The sequence below is a fragment of the Humulus lupulus genome, chromosome 9, assembly GCF_963169125.1.
Source record: "Humulus lupulus chromosome 9, drHumLupu1.1, whole genome shotgun sequence".
Lineage (NCBI taxonomy): Eukaryota > Viridiplantae > Streptophyta > Magnoliopsida > Rosales > Cannabaceae > Humulus > Humulus lupulus.
The window spans coordinates 151465063-151488978 of NC_084801.1; positions in this window are offsets into that span (position 1 = coordinate 151465063).

Genomic DNA, 23916 nt, shown 5'->3' on the forward strand with positions numbered 1-23916 from the left:
TATTTTGCATAAAGGAATCCTCCAATAATTCATTTTTTGTCTTTTCTTTGGTCAAAATACTTTCATTTTTTCTTTCTCATTTCATTTTCAAATGTTCTTCTTTTTATATTTATTTTTTTATTGTTAAATCTTCTAATTATATTATATACCGTTGATATTTTGCTTCTTATATTTCTATCCATGATATTTGCTTTTGCTCTTAATTTGATTTTCATGGCTTTTGATATTTTTGTGATATTATGCCAAGTTATGCATTCTTAGACTTAGTTTGAGACAATATGAAATAATTTGGTTATTGCATTTTTATGACTATTTTATACAATAAAATAAATTAGAAGTTAGTCACACTGAAACAAAAGCTTAAAGTTTATGCTAACAAACTAAGAATTGGTATTATGTTTCATATTGATATTAAGAAAACGCTCGAATTTGGTTTAATTTTGTTGTAGTTATCTTAGATCAAACATATAGTTTCTTACTATTCTGTGTTTATCTTCTTTGTTCCATTTAAAGTTTGTTAGTTGGAATTTTGAGTTTAATTATTGTGAGATTTATACAAGTTTGAATATGACTTGTCAATTTATTTCAGTATTATTTATGATATATTTTGAAAAGCTTGTTATTATGTTGTTGGGAAATATCTTTGTTTGTATCTATTTGAAGAGTCTTTCTAATAATAAACAATGTGTATATAAACATGTTTTGAATCTGATTTTTAGCTTGTTGGTTGGTGTTATGAGGATAAGTGTAAGATATTTGTGTGTCTGGTCTATTTTTTAATCACTTTGGAGTATGATTTATGATCTATTTTGAAGATTTATGTGTTTTTTTAGATATTTTGCCAATGATATTTGAATAATAAGTATGATTAGTTTATGCTGGCGATTATGAGACTTGGTGTGCTCGTGTGAATATATGTTGCTAACCAAGTGTTGTAAATGCCCATAAAAATTCATATTACTTTCTTTTTTCTGAAATCCTTATGATGATTAAATTTGAGGATATTTTATTAATTAAATTTTGTAACACCCTTGGCCTCTAGCTCTCTCCATTTATTGAGCCAATTTGCCTATTCAGCCATCGCCATTGCTCAATCCAATGTTGCTTGTCATCTGTTCTGAGGCTTTGAGTTGTATTTTCCTATTTTGTTTTTGTCTAAGGTCATAGAATGGTTTGTCTTAGTTCATGATCTTGTTTGTTTAGTATGTTTTTGATATGTTCATTGATTTTATTGTGCGATTAAATTTAATTGTGGTGGCTTTAAGAGTTAATTTCAAATTTGTGGCTTTATGAGTTTTGGATTGTTGGCTTGGTGGCTTTGATGTAACTTTTATGATTTATGTTTATTAAATCCCTAATAATTTGAAGGGTTTATGATGATTGATTTTTTTGAGGCAATTTTTTTTATGCTCTGTTTGAGGTAATTTTTTATAATATGTATCTATCATTTTTTGTTGCTCTGGTTTGTTGTGTTTAGTTCTTTAGTGTTTCATATCACCATATTTTTGTATTATGATTTATTTTTAGGCAATCTGTTGTGGAAGGTGTCATTGTTACTTTGACCCCACCTCCGGCCATTGTCGGTGTCCACTTCCCAAAGTCATCATCGACATTCACAATAAGTTCAGTCAGAGAAAAGGAGGCTCTCATGCAATGATCCCAAAGTGAAGAATAAGAAGAATGTCAAGAAAAATGACATTATTGAGTTTTCAATGACCTAAAAATAATGTATAGATATTTTTTTTATGAAATGTGCTTCTTAATAAGCAATGAATATTGTATAATATATGTTTGTTTATTTTTTTATTAAAGTTAAATAATTTATTTGATTAATAATGTTAAATATTTTTCAAATTAATTACTTTTATTTATTATTTATATTAAATAAAATTTATATATAATTAAAATTACCTACATAGAAATATTATATTTACTCACAAATAAATAAGTGTAGGTAAAAATAAGTATACTACAACATGTCACATGGACCAATCATTTAGTGCCACATAACCGATAAAAATGGGATAAGTAACACAATCATTTGAATTTCTTGTAGCACGTGGATAAATTATTGTCTGACACGTGGAGCAACCACAAGATGCCAAGTGGCGGTTTTGATGTATGCCACGTAGGATGCCACGTCATCAGACACATAAACTATGGAAACCATGTAAGCAGACATGTAGGATGCCACATCATCAAACACGTAATCTGCTGACTCATCAATTGATTTATAACTTAGTGGGGTCCACTGATTTTTTTACCTACCAGTATTAATAAGTGTAGGTAAAGACTCTTTCCCCACTAACCTTTACCTACCAATCTCTACCAATTCAATATTGGTAGGTAAACTATATTACCCACCATTAGACTAGTTTTACCTACACTTACAATTGGTAGGTAAAGATCTCATTTTCTTGTTGTGGTTGTCCATGCTGATGGTCTGGCAGCAGAGAGGCAATGCTACCAGTTAAAAGGGGGTTGACTGTGGAAGAAGTGAATAAAGCCCATGTTCCTCACCCCACTTAGTAGTACGAGGCTGATGGGTTTTAAGTAGAGGAGTACTGCACCCCGCTTCAACACATCGATGACTTGGAGGCCATCATGAGGCATTATGCGATCAGGGATAGATGTCTGGTGCGCCTTTGTCAGGAATCCGAGAGGGCGCACCACAGCGTGAATGGTCTTGGCACTTGAAGCCAAGCCCACCTGATTGCTGAGGCCACCCTGCCTTTGCATCAATATTTCATGGACTTCTTGAAGTTCATAGGGATTACTCCCTTTTAGGTCTCCCACAATGCTTATCGGGTGCTCGCGAGAATGTAAGTTCTTTATAGGAAGTGGAACTAGCCCGCACGTTCCTTGGCGGAGATCCTATACTTCTATAGATTCTGCACCACCCTGAGGAAGAAGACCAACCGGGATATGTACTATGCCTAGATAAAGTACGACGCCTCATCCTTTGACTACAAGGCTCCCCATCATAATGAGAACCATTCTCAAGATTACAAGGACGCAATCTTCTTCACGAACGAGCTTCCGACTCGTAACAACCCGACCCTGATCCTTGACTTCTCTAGGGTTTGTGATTATCTTCCCAACCTTTCTCTTTTTTCTTGGTTCTTTGATCACTTCATGTTCTTTACTTAGTCACTATTGAATAGGTCCCTTCTACCCAACTCCATATTTCCAAATATTTCAGGACCATTTCCAGGAGATGAAATCCATCCTTGAGCAAGACCTGGAGCTCATCTTTTTGGTGATGGAGGAAAACCTCGTTGGGTTGAGACTTCTTAGCACGGGGTAGAAAATCAGGAATCTCAAGCTGACCAAGTATCGCCAAGCCAAGAAGTCCTGAGAGCTGGCATCCTAACACATCAATTATATTGATGGGTGTGCCTTGACAATGTTGAACCAACAACTGTAGGAGGAGTGGGTGGAGAATATCCAGGCCATAGGGACAGCTCCAAAAGCCCTAGAAGACCAGGAGCTCGAGGAGGAGCTCTAGGCGGGGACTGACGTTTCTCATCATGCCTCAGGTAAATCTCCCCTTACTCTATACCATGCCACACACGTAGGTGACAAGGTAAGTCCCGAGCATGTTTGGGCTTCTCTCGCCCTTCTCCATTGTATCAAGGTTATGCACCGACATTGGACTAAGGAAGAGTATCAAGATTACTTAGACCTGATAAACATCTATCTTCACTAAACGAGGGGACAGTAACCTCCTCGAGGCTTTATACCTATAGACTGTGTGAAATCATTCAACTCCAAATAGTTCTACGAGTATGGCACTAACCTGAGTTGTGAGATGGGAGATAAAACTAGACACGTCCAATGCCTGCACCAAGACATAACTTATGGTGGAAATCCGAGAAGCCTATAGTACTGTTTTATGTCTCCATTTTAGAATTTGTGCTAACAATTTATTTGTTCTTCCGATCACATGGGGCTAGCTGATATTGCCTGATGCCCTAAGGCTAGGAGCGCCCTCAAGCTCCTCGGCCGCTGGAGAACCATCACTTTCTCAGGAGGATTCCGACTCCCCTACACCATCCAAGAGGCATAGCGTTTCCTCTCCTCCCGCAGATATTCCCATGGAAGACTTGCCCCCAGTCTTTGAGGTTTCGCTCTCCTCCAAGGCTGGTGAAGTGCTCGAAATCTCAGACCAACAAGAGTTGGCTTCTCATCCCCAACTCCTGGTATACCCCGAGAGGTCTAAGGGGGAACTGCTGGAGCAATACCAGGCGATGCTCCAACATTTTTATGTAAGGATGGCGGAGGGTAACAAACTCATTCGTGAAACCGTGAAGGCCCTTCACCAGCTGAAGCTTCTGAGAGAGCGACCTATCGTGCCTCCGATACGTCAGGCTGAGCTGGAGACTCTTTTCTTCACTAAACTAAGGGAAATGGTCCACCTTCTCGTGGCTGAGCTCATTCATGGCTGAGCTCCACCACGTGCAAGTTGACTGCCCGTAGTTTTGTCCAGAAGGTTGACAGCAATGAGGCCTCTCTTATTGCTTCATGCTGGTATGCCATTGTCTGGGTAAGTCACCTCTTGCTGGGATCTTCCTTGACTTACCCTCCACAATTCTTGGACTAATTTTTCTTTTTATGCAGTACGCCTTGGCTTGTCGACGCTTAGGCAATACCAAGATGGAGAAGTCATATTAACTCCAGCAGACCCACGATAAGATAGCGGTTCTCAAGGAAAAGATACAAGCCCCTCCACATGAACTCACTCGCATTGAGGCCACCTTGGAATCCAAGAAAAAACATTCTCGAGAGCTCGAGGAGGGCACCCCCATGACCACTGAAGAGCTACAAAAATGAAGATGCAAAGAAGGTAATGAAGGAGGTTGCTCGGGGATTCCAGGAGATTTCCCAGCTTCAGGGGTTGCTGAAGGAAGCCAATGACAGAGTCGAGCTTGGTGAGAGAAAGGCCGTCCAACCCATGGAGATGAATAGGTCCTCTCAGCATCAGATGGACAAGCTCAAGCTGGAAGTTGAGACAATTGTCAAGGATTCCTTTTACGCGGTCTGGTTTCATAATCAGGAGATCAGCTTGGACTTCACGGGAGAACCTGAAAAGTATAAACTCCTTTTCAAGGAACGTCTACGTGCAACTCAAACTACAGAGACAACTCAAACTATGGCTTGTGAGGCTGGAGAGGCTTTGAAAGTGGACCCAATCATTGGCCTGGTGGAGGAGGTCCCGGAGGGCCACGTGGTGTGACTTTCTAATTCAGGCCTGCGTGCCATAGTTTGTTGGGGTATAGAAAATTAATGCTCGACCCCCAAGCTCTTGTTGTAAATAATTTTTCCTTTAAACATGTGTAGCTTGCACTACTTTATTGCCATGACTATACTATTATTATCGAATTGAAGCTCAGTAAGTAGGAAACATGGACTTTGTTAATTCGACTCGTCTTAAATTAACTCACGATAGTTCCAAGTTGGCGACTTAGGCCTTGTTCTCGAGTCTAAAAGACTTGAGTCTCTATCAACTTCTCTTAGTACTTAGAAAAGTTTTAGGCCGTTAGTGCTGCTCTGTAGGCTCATGGTTCTCGAAGGTAACTTTAATGTGAAGTCAAGTGACACTTGACACGGCCCTATGTCCCAGAGTTCCAACGGCTCAGGACATGGATAGCCTGCGGTACTTAGAACTTGAGGAACTTCTTGACAGTGTCTTAACGCTTATTCATTTAATGCTTGTTCTTAGGTTTGTGGTCCTAAGAGTAAGTTTGATGCGGAGTAAAGTGAGGGCACTTGACTATCCTATGCCTTCGAGTTTCAACGACTCGAGCTTTGAGGAGGTTTGTTTGCACTGTAGGGTTTTGCCTTAGTGCTTGTTGCTTAGTGTATGTAGTGTTGTCTTCCAAACTCGATGTCCTTGAAAGTAACTTTAATGTCTTCCTATGTTACTGAGTCTCAATGACTCGGGTCCCTAGTAGGTCATTCGCAATAAGCCACCTGCCCCCCGAGTACGTGGCAACCAATGGGTTAGCTTGGGCCTCTCAATTTTCCCCCCGAGCACACAACTCAGGACCTAATAATGTAGAAGTCATGACCTCATCATCCTAGGTTCAGGCAATCGAGTTCCCCACCCTTAGACTAGGCTTTTCGTGACACTCATGTTTTAGCACTCGAGGTTTAGCTCTGAGTTCCAATGACTTGGGCTTCTGTTTGCATTTTGAGATCATAGGACTAGGTTATGGCTCCCCGGGCATAATGTCCACAAGAGGTGACCAAAGTCCGTTCTCGCAGTTCTTGGGTTTTTTACTCTTAGTCGATTCTTGACTCTAAGTCTTAGTGACTCGGGCTCCCACTCGCATCTGAGATTGAGGGACTTGGTTGTTACTTCTCGGGCACGAAGTTCATGGAAAGTAACCCTAAATCCACTCTTGCGCTATTTTGGGGCTATTATTGCAAGGTTCTGAAAAGTGTTCTACTTAAGTCTTAGTCGACTTAGGCTCGTTCTCGAGTACTGAGGACTCGGGCTTTCGTTCACATCTCGAGGATTGTGATCTGGATATTACTCCTCAGGCACGCACTGTCCTCGAGAGAATATGCTAAATCTAATCTCTTGTTATTTGGATCTTGTTGGTACTGGGTATTTTTCAGGCCAGTTAGCAATGGGGTCTCATGACATTGGGGACGCTTCACTCGTCGACTAGCTTAGCTTCCCAAGTCATCAACTTCCGGATGCTATTTTCACTTACGGCTTACTGGGGACTTGGTCACCGCTCCTCGAGCCCTATTTCCACAGGAGGAAACCTATGTCCATGCCTTAGGACCGAGTATAGATGACTTAATCTTCCATTCGCATCTTAAGATCAAGAGACTTTGTCATTGCTCCTCGGGCGCAATGTCCACGGGAAGTAACCTAAGTTCATTTTCGTGTACTAAGATTCTTAGTATCCAGTCCCTACACGCTAACCCTACTCTGCTATGAACAAGATTGGTTTCTTAGGTCACAGACTCAAAATTTTTAGTTTACTAGGTTTTTCTATTCTCGGGATACTGACACTAGGATTATTCCTTTTTTGACAAGCTTAGTGTCCAAGGTCATCCTCCGTGAGGTGTGGTACTCTACGAGGCTACCCTAACTCCTTGCCCCTCAAGTGATCGGAGACTAGTCTGCGTTCACTTGTCCAGTCTAGCGAGCGGGTGCTCTACGAGTAGTACATATAGAATTTAGGAAACTAACAAATATAAGCAGAATCTCTCAAAACAAATTATCATGTTTTGTCTACAGGGTTTCAAAATATTACAAGGAGATTATAAAAATTAATAAATTTACTACTCATACCACTGGTAATATTGGCATAGATGCTTGGCATTCCAGGTGTGGGATATTAATTCCCCACTCATTCAGGCTAATTTGTATGTCCTCTGACATACAACGCTGTCGACTTTGTATGGACCCTCCCACTTGCGTCCCTGCACTCCCGCACTGGGGTCTCAAGTGGCTAAGAAGACTCTTTGCAACACCATATCTCCAACCCTAAACTTTCTATCCTTCACTGTAGAGTAAAAGTACCTTGCCACTTTCTGTTGGTAGGACGCTACTTGAAGCTGAGAAGCTTCACAGAGCTCCTCCACAAGGTCTACAGACTCTCAGAGTAAAGTGTGGTTTGTTGTTGGATCATACATATCCCATTGGTGCGTGAAGATTGCTGCCTCAACTTAGAGCATGGCCTCATGCCCAGAGGCCAAAGAGAATGGAGAGTGGCCAGTGGAGGTCTTGGCAGTGTGCAGTAACTCCAGAATGACCTAGACAGCCCCTCGGGCCAGTGCCTTTTGCCTGTTCAAGCCTTTTCTTCAAGGTGGCTTTGAGCGTCTTGTTGACTGCTTCCACCTGAAAATTTTCCTATGGGTGGGCCATAAAGGAAAAGCTCTTCACAACCCCGTGTCGCTGACAGAAGTCTGAGAACACGTGGCTATCAAACTGCAAGCCGTTGTCAGAGACTATTTTTCTCGAAAGCCCGTAGTGGCAAACGATGTTCTTGATGACAAAATCCAGTGCCTTCTTAGAAGTGATTGTAGTGACTAGCTCGGCCTCAACCCACTTCGTGAAGTAGTCGACTGCCACTATTGTATACTTAAGCCCTCCTTTACCCGTGGGCAATGACCCGATAAGGTTAATCTCCTAGACAGCAAAAGGCCAAGGGCTGGTCATCAGGGTGAGATCATTTTGAGGAGCTTGAGGTATATTGGTGAAGCGTTGGCACTTGTCACACTTCTTGATATATTCCATCACATCTCCATTCATGGTGGGCCAAAATTATCCTTGTCTCAAGATCTTCTTAGTGAGGCTCTACTCCGCGGCGTGGCCCCAACAAAATCCCTCATGTTCTTGTCAGAGTATTAGATTGGCATCTTGCCTGAGCACACATTGGAGCAAAGGCAATGAAAATCCTCACCTGTACAGCCTGCTATTCATGAAAACATACCATGGCGCCTGGTGAAGCTGCTTTCTTATCTAGTGGTAATTCCCTGGAGACAAGACATTTCATATGGGCTCCATCCAACCTTCTTGGGGTTGGATTGCATCCACTTCCTATGGGGATGAGAAGCTTGAAGAAGCTAAGTGGTCAATGGGGATTACATTGATTCGTTCATCTTCCTTGGTGGTTGCAAGCTTGGCCAAGGCATCAACGTTAGAGTTCTGTTCCCGCGATACTTGTTGAATAATGAATTTTTTGAAGTTGTGTAGCATTTCTTTGGTCTTTGCCAAGTAAGCGTCCATTCTTGTCCCTCTAGCATTGTATTCCCCGATTACCTGATTAACTACAAGTTGCGAGTCCCTGTAATGAGCTCCTCATACTCTGCTTTGTTGTAAGATCGTTGTGAACCCTATGCCCCTCCGGGGACACCAAAATGAGGCCTACCCTAGCAAAATTTTCATTTGATAATCCATCTATATATAGCTTTCATGTGGGCCCCACCTCTGGGCGTTCACAAGTCTCTCGTGGTTTCTCATGCACTTGGTGATAAATCTGCCAATGCTTGTCCCTTTATGCCAGTCCTTGGATGATAAGTGGTGTCATATTGACTAAGTTTGATAGACCACTAAAGGAGTCTCGCAGATAACTCTGGCTTTTGGAGGACCTGGTGTAAGGGATGGTTCATGAAGACCTTGATGGCATGCACCTGAAAATAGAGCCTTAACTTCCAAGAAGCTACCATTAGGTAAAAGTTTAGCTTCTCCATGAGTCGGTACCTGGACTCCACTTCGAGGAGTCTCTTGCTTACATAGTATACAGGATGTTGGATGCGGCCTTCCTCGTGTACTAAGGCGGTAGCGATGGCACTCTCTGAGACAGCCATGTAAAGGAGGAGGGGCTTTTCATCTACGGGTTTCAACAAGATAGGTGGGTTTGCCATGTGCGCCTTCAGCTGTTGGAATTCATATTTGCATTCCTCCGTCGATTCAAACCTCTAACACCCTCAGATTATGTTGAAGAATGGGATGCACTTGTCAGTTGCCTTGGATGCAAAGCGACCCAGGGCAGCGATCCTCCTGGTGAGATTTTGAACATCCTTATGCACTTGTCAGTGCTCGGGGTTTGCCTCTATCCATTGAGAACTAACAATAAAGCCTAGGAACTTATCAAAGGCAACTCCAAAAGTGCACTTCTGGGGAATTAGTTTTATCCCAAACCTACAAAGTACTAAAAACACTTCTGTCAGGTCCTTTACGTAGCTGGGGGTTGTTGTAGACTTGACTAGCATGTCATCTACATAAATCTCCATGTTCCATCCTAGTTGTTCCTTAAACATACGGTTCACGAGCCTTTGGTAGGTGGCACTAGCATTCTTCAGCCCGAAGGGCATCACTTTATAGCAGTAAACTCCTTTATCAGTTCGGAAGCTAGTGTGTTCTTGATCTATGACATGCATGGAAATCTGATTATTTCCCGAGTACATGTCCATGAAGGACAATAGCTCGAACCCAAAGGTGGCATCGACAATCTGGTCTATCGTTGGTAGTGAAAAACAATCTTTATGGCATGCCTTGTTAAGGTTGGAGAAGTCTATGTAAGTCCTCCAGGTGCCATTTGGCTTGGGCAAGAGGACCTGATTGGATACCCACTTGGGATATTGGGTGCTCTGAATGAATCTGTTTCCAAGTAGCTTGTTCACCTTTGCCTTTAAAGCCTCTGCCATGGTGTGGTCAAAAAATTTCAGCTTCTACTAGATCAAAGCGACGTTCGGATCGATATTCAAGGCATGAAAAATTATAGTCGGGTCAATGTCAGTCATGTAGGAGTGAGACCATGCGAACACATTCTAATTTTCTCAGAGAAATCCCACCAATCCTTCATGGACTTCTGCCTGTAGACTTTTCCCGACCTTTGTCTTCCGTTCAGGGATGGAAGCATCGAGGGCCACTTCCTCAACCTCCTCTGTGGGATCAATAGCCCTCTCTTCTTGAACCCGCGGGTCCAACTCGTTGGTTTTATCATCCCAAACAGCTTGCACCTCCGCCTCCTCAGGAAGAGGCTGTTCGGGGGCCAACACCTCAACAACCATTATTTTTTGTCTGAGGGACACATTGTAGCATTTCTTGGCCTCTTTTTGGTCTCCTCGAACTGTGCCAATTTTGACTCCATAGGGAACTCCATGCGCAGACGCCGAATGGAGGTGGCTGCTCTAAAATTTACTAAGGTCGGACGCCCTAAGATGGTGTTATATGCTAAAGAGCAATCATCTACCACGAATGTGCAATACTTAAAGGCCTGGCAAGGCACTTCTCCAAGTGTCACAGGCAACTTGATCGATTCCATTTGTATGAAACCTTCCCCTAAGAACCCTTATAGAGTTGAGGTGCACGGGGACAGGTCGCTAGTGGTCAGCCAGATCCAATCGTAGGCTGACTTGAATAGGATGTTCACTAAACTCCCATTGTCAACCAGGATTCGAGCCACCATCTTATTGGAAACCTGGCTTTTGATCACCAAAGGATCCTGGTGTGGAAAGTACACTCTCCGAGCATCATTCTCGGGGAATGTAATGACTTTGTCAGTCATCCTTGGCATCTGGGCTAGCAATTGAACTAATGCCAACACTTTGTCGTCATGGTTTAAGGCCCGCGCATACCTACTCTGTGAGCCTCGGGAGGTGCCCCCCAAGTGGCATCATTCGGAGATGATCCCCACTCGCCCATTCACTGGGAGAGTTCCATGGACCATCTGCTGTTGCAGAGAAGCAGGGACAGTACCTGGAACCTAGGGAGTTGCGAGTGATGGCATTCCTGCGGTCGAGGCATGTGCCCGGCATGCTCCATCCCAAGCATACTGGTGGAGATCTCCTAACTTGATGAGGTATTCAATCTGATCCTTGAGTTGGCAGCACTCATTGGTGTGGTGCCCTACATCGTTATGAAAATTGCAAAATTTACTTGGATCTCGCCTTTCTAATGGGTTGTGGCTTTTGGTAATGGATGTGCTGTTCCATGGCCACATAAATGTTTCCCCGAGAATCTTCTAAGTCAATGTACTCGGAGTACTACGAGAAATATTTCCCCTCAAGGCCAGCACCCTATCTTGCCTGTGTTGTCCTATTTCCTTTGGGATTTCTGCCCTTGCCTTTGCCCCCTCGTCTACTGATGCTGAGGGTCCAATTGGGTGTGGCTGATTGGGATGGAGCAGCAACTCCAGCAATGAATGCAAGCTGACAAGCACTGTGTCTAGTGAGTGTTGCTCCATATCCCGTAGGAGGGACATTGAAACCAGCAGGTGACACGACACTAAAGCCAACTGTCGAGACTATTGGATTGAACTAGGCACCTGCCACACTCGGTTAGAAAGGAGTGTATGGCGGATACTGGGTCCACCGAATGCTTTGATATGGGCATCTTCCTAGTTATAATACTCGTGTGCTCAACGTATGACATCTCTTTACTGTAGGTCATCCCATAACAGGGACCCTGCGCGGATGCCAGCTTACAAGGCCATCAGCTGCTGGTCATCATCGACCCTCTTTGTCCTTGCAGCTTCCTCCTTGAAGAGCTTGATGTAAGATTTGAGGATCTTGAAGGGTCCCTTCTTCATGTTGACCAAAGCGTTGACCTCAAAGCTTACCTTCTAAGCAGCTACAAATTGTCTTCAGAACGAAGAGGAAAGCTGGTGCCATGAATGAATGGATCCCAGCTTGTGTGTAATTCCCTGAATAGCCAAGACTGTTATACTGTGTGTTTTAATATTGTTAGACTCTCTAAATGAGCCACTTGTACATAAACGTGATTAATGGTTTAGGGTTAAATATTTTGGTAAAAAGGACTAACCATTTCATTAAAATGTTCACGTTTGTACATGGGATCCCAAAATAAACATTTAAAAGGTTAATTACAATTCAAAAATTACAACAAGCTGAACTAAGCAGGAAAATAGGGTTTGACCCTAGCTCCTCTGAGAAACGTCAGTCGTGGTGGTTGAGCATCCGCATATGTACACTTTTCCACAGAAGCTAACAAACTCATGGTTGGTCTAGCTTCCCTTTCCCCTTACCTGTACCACAAAGCACCCGTCAGCCGATGCTCAGCAAGAAAACTTAAACATGCTCATAAACAGTTAACAACATATTATAGAATCATAATTAGCATCCCTAGCAGTAATAACTCTACTCATGCATGCATTTTATTCAAATAAGAGACTATAGTGTTACACCGGGGCCCATTGCCCTAAATATGTGACTATAAAGTCACAGCGGGGCTCATTTCCATAGGGTATGGGACTATAGAGCCACCCTATGGCCCATTGCCCTATCCTATGTATAACCAACCTTAGAGCTGACCCATCGTTCTTGGCGCATTAATTTTCCAACAGCCATAGGGTCGGCCAAGGGTATATCTCATCCATGATTTGGACTAACCACATTGGCCTGCACTCCACGCGCTATTGCCGCCCCTAAATATTAAGTCAATGCTTTCGACCAGCGGTTGGCACGCTACTGCCGCCCTTGACTTGTAAGTCAATGCTTTTAATCAGATAATTCAACAAGCATACATCATTTAACAATTATCAAGATACAGAGCATTCAAGCATGCTTAATCAAACAATCACAGGCATAATCATATTCATGCTCATTTACAGGGGCCTGAGCCCTGACCATATCCATATTTAACCACTAGGCGAAGCCCTAATCGCACATATCATGTATTGGGTGCAATTTTCTAACCTCTGGTCCAAGCACAAGTTAATTAACAATGACCCCCGAGCATAATCCCATCTTGAGCCCAACGATACCCTTGTCACAACCATAATAAATGATATCCATAAATATCAAGTAAATAAAAACTTCTGAACTGAGCCCTAGTCTTCGGGACCTCGAATTCTACTTAACCGGGTAGTGGAATAATTCCCGAGCCCTTAGGTTTGAGTTTCCTAGATCGTCTCATGCTGAATAACTCAAATATATCCACATAGCAGTGTGGTCTTAACCAATATGCACATATATATTCAAATATGCGTCAACGGGCAAAAATTACAAAAAATGCTATTCTAATAAGAAACGGGCCCACATGCATGGTTAATACACCTAAACATGAAAATACAGTCATATCATAATATAACTCACATAATTCATATAATCACATGATAATTCAATTATAGATTTCCTAGCTCCCTAATCAGGGCACTAAGACTGATTAGGGAAATTGAAACATTACAATTACCCTCTCCTTACAAGAATTTCATCCTAATTCCCAGGTCGCCTCCACGACCTTACTGTTCCTCCATATTACCTTAACCAAAGGTATGGCTTTGTTCATTAGGACCTTGTCCTTTCTATCTAGTAACTGGAATGGATGTTCTTCATATGAGAGATCTGCCTACAGTTCCATATCACTATAACTCAATACATGAGTCACATTTGATTCATACTTTCGAAGTGTCAAAATATGAAACAGATTGCGTACGACCAACAATGTTGGAGGAAAGGCCAAACTATAGGCAACCTGACCAATCATCTCTAGAATCTCAAATGGTCCTATAAACCTAGGGCTCAACTTGCCCTTTTTTCCAAATCTCTTTACCCCTTTCCATGGTGAAACCCTAAGGAAGACATAATCTCCTACTCGGAACTCGATGTTCCTTCTCTTCATATCTGAATATCTTTTGTGTCTACTTTAAGATGCGAGCATCCGAGCTCTGATCTTCTCAATAGCCTCATTGGTCCTCTAAACTGCCTCAGGACCCAGGTATTTCCTTTCCCCCATCTTATCCCAGTGAATGGGCGATCTACATTTCCTACGATACGGCGTCTCATAAAGAGCCACTCCAATGGTCGACCGATAGCTGTTATTGTAGGAAAACTCTATCAGAGGAAAATACTTACTCTAGTACCCTTCAATGTCTAACACACATGGTTGAAACATGTCCTCTAATATATGTATCGTCCTCTTAGATTGTCCATATGTTCAAGGATGATAAGCAGTACTATACTTCAGTTGTGTACCCATAGCCTTCTACAAACTTCCCCAAAACATGGAAGTAAATGTACGATCCTCATCTGATACAATCAACTTCAAAGCCCCATGAAGGCGCACTTTCCCTCTCATATAGAGATATGCATACTGGTCAAATGTATAAGTCATCCTCACAAGTAAGAAGTGAGCTGATTTGGTGTATCAATCCATGATAACCCACACTAAATCATGCTGACCCACTGTCCTGGGTAACCTAGCCACAAAATCCATTGTGATATCCTCCCATTTCCACCCTGGAATATCCAAAGGCTGTAATAGCCATGTTGGTCACTAATGCTCAGCCTTGACCTGTTGACATGTCAGACACTGAGCCACATACTTGGTTACATCCCTCTTCATCACAAATCCTGATACATCTTTGTGGTGCCTGAATGCAAAGAGTAAGGGGTGGTACGAGACTCATCCAGATTCTCCCTTTCAATAACAACATCTATCGGAATACAAATATGACCCTTATACCTTAGTATGCCCATATCTTATACTAAACAGTCCCTAGCCACTCTAGCTATGATGTCCCATCTAATCCTCATCATCTGTGGATCACTCAACTGACTTTCCTTTATCCTCTCCAAAAGAGTAGAGTGAAGTGCGATGTTGGCTAAGTGGCCCACCACTAACTCTATTTGTGCTCTAGTCATATCCTCAACCAATTCCTTGGATATCTGCCTCGAACTATATAATTGTCTCGAACCTTTATGGCTTAAGGCATCTGCCACCACTTTTGCTTTTCCTGGGTGATATAGGATTTCATAGTCATAATCCTTCATCAACTCTACCCAACGCCTCTGTCTCATGTTCAAATCATTATGCGTGAAGAAATACACAGGCTCTTGTGGTTAGTGTATATCTCACTTTTCTCCCCATAAAGGTAATGCCTCCATACATTTACTGCAAAATCCACTGCTGCTAACTCTAGATCATGAGTAGGTTATCTCTGTTCGTATTCCTTCAACTAAAGTGATGCATAGGCAATCACATTCCTTGCCTCCATAAGATCATAACCGAACCCTGTCTCAGGTCATCACAGTACACTACAAACTTCTCCTGATCTGTTGGAAGACTCAATACTGGAGCTGTAATCAATCGATGCTTCAACTACTGGTAGTTGTTCTCACACCTATCTGACCATGCAAACTTCCGTCAATGGGTAGTAATCCTTGAAAACTCTTCCACAAAATGTTTGTAATAACCTACCAATCCAAGGAAACTTTTTATCTCTAAGATGTTCCTTGGCCTTGGCCAATCTCTGACTGCCTCAATCTTAGTTGGGTCCACCTTGATCCCATCTTTACTGATAATGTGACCAAGGAAAGTTACATGTGCTAACCAAAACTCAGACATCTTGAACTTCGCATATAATCGGTGCCCTCTCAGTCTCTGTAGCACCAGATTGAGATGTTACATAAACTCTTCCTCTGACAGAGAATAAACTAGAATATTGTCAATGAAGATGTTCACCAACCGATCCAGATAATCTTTGAACACTATGTTCATCAGATCCATAAAAGTTGCTGGGGCATTAGTCAAACCAAAAGACATGACTAGAAACTCATAATACTTGTATCTAGTGCGAAAAGCATTCTTCAGTATATCCTCCTCCTTGATCATCAACTGGTGATAACCAGATCGAAGATCTATCTTTGAGAATACTATTTTACGCAGCAACTTATCAAACAGGTCATCTATCCTTGGCAAAGGATACTTATTCTTAATGGTTAACTTGTTCAGTTCCATGTAATCAATACACATCCTCAGAGAACCGTCCTTTTTCTTTACAAATAGGATCGGCACACCCCATGGAGAGAAACTGGTTCTTATAAAACTAAGTCTAACAACTCCTGTAACTGTACCTTCAGTTCTTTCAATTCTGTTGGGGCCATTTGGTACGGTGCTCCAGATACTGGCTTTGTCCCTAGTGCAAGTTCAATAACAAACTCTATCTCTGTGTGTGGCAGAAACCTTGGTAAATCCTCTGGAAACACAACCAGAAAGTCATACACTATTCTAGTCTTTTTTGGTCATACTGGCACAACCTGAGTGGTATCCACCACACTGGCTAGGAATCCTATTCATCCGCCTTGTAATAGGTCTCTACCCCTCAACCCTAATATCATTGGTACACAGGGTCCATGCACAGTGCCAACAAATACAAAGGGATCTTCACCCTCAGGCTCATAGGTCACCACCTTCTTCTTGCATTCTATGATTTCCCCATATTTAACTAACCAATCCATACGCAGAATCATGTCGAAGTTTTTCATGAAAAACTCTATCAAGTCCACTGACAACTCTCTACCATCCACTGTCACTTGAAGTGATCTCACCCATCTTCTGGAAAATACTAACTTCCCAGTGGGCAGCAATGTTCCAAACCCCACAGTATAATAATCACATGGCTACACAATCTATCAATTATCCTACTAGAAAAAGAAGAGTGTGTAGAACCAGAATCAATCAAATCAGTATAAGAGGTTCTAGTAGTAAAAAGCTAACCTATCGCTACTGAGGGACTAGCCTCAGCCTCTGCCTGCGTCCATGTAAACACTCGAGGTGGAGTCGAGCTGTCCACCTTCCTTGGTTCTTCCTTTCTTGCTCTCGGACAATCTTTCTTCAAATGTCCCATTATCCGGCACTAAAAGCATGCCCTTACCCGACACTCTCTCGCATTGCACCTCTTACATATAGCACACTCTAGGTAGGTCCACCAGACCTCATATCCGCCCTAGCGGCCTATATGTATACCCCTTGGCCTCCTGTCGGGGCTTCAAGCTGAAAAGGTATCTGGAGCCTTTCATTTCTGGTCACTAGGGCCTCAGTCCCTACAAGAACTCATAAATGGAGGTCCCATACTCCTAGAAGAGATCATCCAACATAGAGCATCAACCAAGACCGAGATCTACTCCGTGGAGAGCTAGAAAGTCTAAAAAATATCATGCTAAGAATGGCCAGATGGCAAGCCCACGACTTAGACTCAAAAGATGAAGAAGTGGAGCCATGCGCTCCCCACATTGTGGAAGCCGCCTTGCCGCAGGGTTTCATGATTTCGGCCATCCTGCCCTATGATGGTGGCTGGGATCCCACCAAACACCTTCCCAAGTTCAACAGATTGTCGCGGTCCACCGTGTCCCCGGCGACGCTAAGTGTCACGTGTTCCAATCAGTCTAACGAGACCAGCAGACGAATGGTTCAAGAAGCATCGGCCTGGATCCATTCATTCATGGCATCAGCTTTCATCTGCCTTCCAAAGGCAATTTATTGGAGCTCAAAAGTTGAGCTTTGAGGTCAATGTTTTGGCCAACATTAAATAAGGGCCCTTTGAGACCCTTAAAGCATACATCAAACGCTTCAAGGAGGGGGCGACAAGAACCAAGAGGGTTGATGAGGCCAGCAGTTGATGGCCTTAGAGGCTGCTATCTACGCAGGGTCCCCACTTTGGGATGGCCTCCAGCAGAGAGGATGTTGACGACTCGACAACTTCATTCGTTGAGCACAAGAGTATATCAGCTGGGAGGATGCCCAAATTAGGGCGCTCGGAGTACCCATCATTTTCCTTGCTTCAACCACCCCTGGCCCTATGTCTTTTGGAATTCATTATTCCTCATACGCTCCCATGCAACAAGGGTTGGGGGGAGTCCAGCCTAGCTAAAGTGTTCCGCCTTTCGGTTTCTAGATTCAACATGGCTCCGAAAAGATACAGAGCGATGCCCACTGTATACAGTGCTTTTTAGCCTACATTCAGTGTTGCAGCTGCTGCACCATCCCAGTGTGTTGAATCTAGTCGAGCCCCCAGCAGCAGTAAACGTGGGGGAAGGGTAAGGGCTGGAAACCCAAGGGAAATGGAACACCACAGGCTAAGCAGGGAGCTTGCTTTGGCGAGTGGTGTGTCTCGCAATACTTTGAGTATACCGACTTTGTAGACTCCCGAAAAAATATCTCCATAGTCACGACAGACCATGTTCACTATAGGAAGCCGCAGCCCATCCGGAGAGACAGGGAAGGCGGGACCCTGGAAATTTTTTTCGTTTCCATAACAACATAGGGCTTCACACCAATGAGTGTCGCCACCTCAAGGATGAGATGGAGAGCCTAATCAAGTTGGCACATCTCCACCAATATGCTAAGGATGGAGAGTGTCAGGCACAACCCCCCGCGACATGACCTCTCATGCCACCTGTTGTTCCGCAGGTTCCAGTAGTTGCCCCTGCGGTCCCATAACATAAGGTGGCACAAGGACCTCCTCTAGTGAAAGGGCGAGTAGGAACAATCTCAAGAGAGCCCCACTTGGGTCGTGCCTCCCGAAGCTCGCAGAACAGGTATGCGGGAGCTTTGAATCACGATGATCAAGTGATGTCTTCAGCTCAGTTGCCTCCAATGATGATGCTCTGAGAGTGCATTTCCCACACCACAACTCATTGGTAATTGAGAGCCAAATCTCCAACAAAATGGTCGCATGAATTCTGGTAGACAACGGGAGTTTGGTGAACATCCTATTTAAGTCAACCTTCAATAAAATATGGTTGACCATGGAAAACTTGTCCTAATGCGCTTCGACTCTCTACAGATTCTCAGAAGAGGCCTTCATCTTGATGGGACAGATAATTCTCGATGTAGCGCTTGGAGAGGTACTCGCCAAGCTTTCAAATACTGCACCTTTATGGTGGTAGACTGTTCCTCGGCGTATAACGCCATCTTGGGACTGCACTGGTGGAGTTTGGAGGTGTCACTTCCATCTGCCACTTGTGCATGAAGTTCCCCACAAAGGAAAGAATAGGTACGGTTTGTAGAGATTAGAAAGAGGCAACACTGTGTTACAATGTCTCCCTCAAAACTCTCCTGATGGTGGTGAAGGAAGAAGGCCCCAAGAAGCTCAAGGCATCAGAAGTACAAGCAGTCCAGGAGACACGGGCCGATGAATTAGACCCAAGGGTGCAAGAGGAGATGTCCATTGAACCAATAAAGGGGTGGAGGAGGAAATTCTTGATACCTCCACCCCCGATAGAAAAATAAAAGTTGGGGAAGCTTTAAAACGGAAGTCCGAGAGGCATTGGAGGGTTTCCTCCAAGAAAATCAAGACGTGTTTGCATGGTCACATTCCGACATGACCGGTATTGATCTGAACATCATATGCCATGCCTTCAATGTCGATCCTAACTTTGCTCATATCCAACAGAAGCAACAGACGTTTATTCAAACTCGAAAAGAGGCTTTCAAGGCCGAAGTAGACAAGATCCCCTCCAATAGATTTATTCGAGAAGCCCAATACCCCAGGTGGCTATCCAATCCTGTTCTCGTGCCAAAGCCAAACGACACCTAGAGAACCTACATAAATTTCTCGAACCTTAACAAGGCTTCTCTAAATGACTGTTTTCTTCTCCCCAAGATAGATAATATGGTCGTTGCCACCTCTGGCTATGAGTTGTTGTCATTCATGGATGCATACTTGAGATATAATCAATTTTAATGCATGTCGCGAATTAGAGGCATACTAGATTTTAAACCGATAAGGGTGTCTACTATTACATTGTGATGCCATTCGTAGTAAAGAATGTCGGTGCCACCTACCAGAGGCTGGTTAATAAGATGTTCAAGAACCTGTTGGGGCGAAACATGGAGGTTTATGTGGATGACATGCTGGTTAAATCTAGGACATCCCTCGACCATGCGGTCGACTTGGCGGAGGTTTTCACAGTGCTCCGCCTGTTGGAAATGAAATTAAACCCCCAAAAGGGCACATTTATGGTTGCCTTTGGTAAGTTGCTAGGCTTCATTTTCAGTGCTAGGGGAATTGAGGCAAACCCCGAGAACATCAAGGCCCTAATCAAGATGCCACCTCCTCGAAAGCGTAAAGACGTATAGAGCCTGATAGGGAGGATCACAGCTTTGAGACATTTTTTCTCCAAGGCGACGGACAAGTGCATCTCTTTCTTTAATGTCCTCCGAGGAAGTTAGAGATTTGAATGGTAGGAAGAGTGCACACATAGTAAATCCTCTGATTCTATCCAAACCAGTAGACAAAGAGCCTCTCTTGCTTTATATGGCCATCTCGGAGAATGCCATCAGTGTTACATTGGTACGAGAGGAAGGTTGTGTTCAGCACCCCGTCTATTACGTTAGCAAAAGACTCGATGCAGAATCTAGGTTCCTGGTGATGGAGAAATTAACTTTTTTCCTAATGAGGCCCTACTTCCCGGCGCATCCGATTAAGATCCTCACAAACCATCCCCTTAGACAAGTCCTTCAAAAACCAGAGTCATCGGGAAGACTCTTGAAGTGGTCGGTGGAGTTTAGTCAGTTTGACATCACCTACAATCCTAGGACTGCCATGAAATGTTAGGCACTCACTAATTTCATCACCGAGTACAATGGGAATCAAGAGAAGATTGGTGTTACCCCAGCGGTAGGACTAGCCTAGAAGCTATTTGTGGACGGATCTTCAAACGAAAATGGTGTCAGGGCTGCACTTATTTTGGTTTCCCCCGAGGGGCATAAAGTGAATAGTACCCTCCACTTTGGGTTCAATGCCTCTAATAATGAAGTGGACTACAAAGCCTTAATCGCTGGGCTCCGCATGGCACTGGAGCTCAAGGCCGATGGCCTCAAGATTTTTAGTGATTCCCAACTCATTATGAACCAGGTACTCAGAGAGTACCAAGCCCAGGGGACAAAGATGGCAGCATATCTGGCCAAGGCTCAAGAAATGCTACATATCTTCATAATATTCACTATTCAGCAGCTGCTGCAAGAGCACAATTCCAATCCTAACGCCTTGGCTAAGTTGGCCACAACCTAAGACGTTGAGTTGATTAATGTGATCCCCATTGAATTCTTGGAGTCTCTAATCTCAGCTCCAGATGAGGTGGAGTCTATACAACCACAAGATGGGTGGATGGAGTCAATAGTAATATATCTCGTTTCTGGGGAATTGCCCTAAGATAAAATGGCAACTCGAAAGTTGCTTTATCAATTACCCATGGACATAATCATGCACAATAGGCTTTATCAAGTACCCATGTACATAATCATGTGTGTCCAAGCAAGAAGGTAGTGTGATACTCTGAGAAGTGCACGAGGGTTTTTGTGGAGATCACGCCGAGGGTAGAGCCTTTCCAAAAGGATCTTAAGGCGAGGATACTTTTGGCCTACGATGAATGGAGATGCGATAGATTATGTTAAGAAATGCAACAAGTGCCAGCACTTCGGCAACATCCCCCGAGTGCCTCCAAATGAACTTACACAAATTACCAGCCAATGGCTTTTTGCTGTCTTGGGTATCGACCTTATCGAGTCCCTGCTTATAGAGAAGGGAGGAGTAAAATAGGCCATAGTGTTCGTCGACTACTTCATGAAGTGGATCGAGGTCATGCCACTCGTTGTGATCACCTCAAAAAAGGTTTTGGAATTTGTCATTAAGAACATAGTTTGCCAGTATGGGCTCCCGAGGAAGATAGTCTCCGACAATGGATTGTAGTTTGACACTGAAGTGTTCACAAACTTTTGTAAATAGCATGGAGTAATCAAAAGCTTCTCCTATGAGGCCCATCTACAGGAAAACAACCAAGTGGAATCAATTAACAAGACACTCAAGTCCACTTTGAAGAAAATTTTGGAGTAAGCAAAATAGGCTTGGCCCAAGGAGCTGTCTAGGGCAAAGTGGAGCTACCGAACCACTCCCAGGACCTCCATATGCCATTCGCCCTTCTTGTTGGCCTACGGGTATGAGGCTATGCTCCCATTTGAGGTAGCAATCTTCACACACCGACAGGATACATATGACCCGACCACGAACCATGCTTTACTACGGGAATCCCTTGACTTCGCGGAGGAGTTACATGAAGCTTCTCAGCTTCGAGTAGCGTCCTACCAGCAGAAGGTAGCTAGGTATTTCAACTCTAAGGTGAAAGATAGAAAGTTTGGGGTGAAAGACTTGGTGATGCGAAGAGTTTTCCTAGCCACCCGAGACTTCGGTGCAGGAATGGTGGGACCTCACTGGGAAGGCTTATACCATGTCGAGAGTGTTGTGTGCCCAAGAGCATACAAGTTAGCCCGACTAAGTGCGGAGCTGATTCCTCAGGCCTAGAATTTCAAGCATCTTCATCGTTATTACCAGTGATATGAGCAACAAACATTAGTTATTTCTGTAATACTCTGTGTAGCCTTTAGGCACATTTAATGGAAACCGTGTATGTAAAACATGGTAAGAAATTTATGGTGTTCTTATATTTTTTGGTTTCCTTTATTTTGTTAATGCTATGCAAGAGAACCTGCTCGCCTTGACAAGGGAACGTCCTAGGAAACTAAGCTTGTCAAGTGGAATAAGCCTAGTGTCACCACTTCGAGAATAGAAAATCCTAGGAAGCTAATTGAGTAGCCTAGAAGACTAAGCTTGTTCCAGGTAGAATAGGGCCTAGCACATAGGAGCTAGATAATCTTAGTAGCGCAGGAATAGACTTTTATCACCTCCTGTGGACACTGAGCCCAAGGAGCTCTGACCAAGTCTCTTGATCTCAATATGCGAATGGAAGGCTCAGTACCCCATACTTGGTCCCGGGCAGACTTGGGACACATTCCGTGGACATTTCACCTGAGGAACTTGGACCAAGGTTCAGGAAATCCATGACATGGGGAGCTTGGCTAGTTGATGAACGAAGCACCCCTTATGTCTCCTAATCCCATAGGAAACCTGGAGAAAACCCAGCGTAAAAGTCTAGTAGCACAAACTTAAAGATTCAAGTTACCTCCCGAAGACAGCGCGCACCCGAGGAGTAATAACCAAATCCTAATCTTCGAGATATGGACGGATGCCCGTGCCAGTTTTGCTTGGGCAACTCATTAGCATCACCTACTGAGCACATCGAATGTAACGCCCCACGTCACTATGGCTGCTTCTTGGAATGACGACTGGCCGTACAAACCAACACGAGACTTTCAGCGTGCTTTGTCCTCACTCACACGCTTCCTGAGAAAACTTCCCGGGAGGTCTCCCATCTTGAGATTACTCCAGGTCAACCACGCTTATGTAGAGTCCAAGAACTTTTCTTAGCTAGTTAGATAGTAGTACCAATAGTAATAGTTGTAGTATCTTTATGACTGTGGATTTTGGTTCAGACCGGGATTTAGTTGGACACTCATAGTAACACTTGTAGATTTTATAAGTTTAACCTATAGTTTAAGAATATTAATTATAACCTAAGGTTTAATTAATATGACTGATTATGAAGGTGATATTTATTATAATATAAGGTTTAGATAAACCCAATAAGGAATGACACTTGTCATGTGTATGTTTAATGAATAATTAAGTATTTTGAGGAATAAATTTAATAAGAGTAATATTTGAATATCCTATGGTCTACCAGCAGCTTTGAAATCGTTAGAGGACTTAGTCAAGGAAATTTTCTCAATTCAAATTAGGCTGAAAAAGT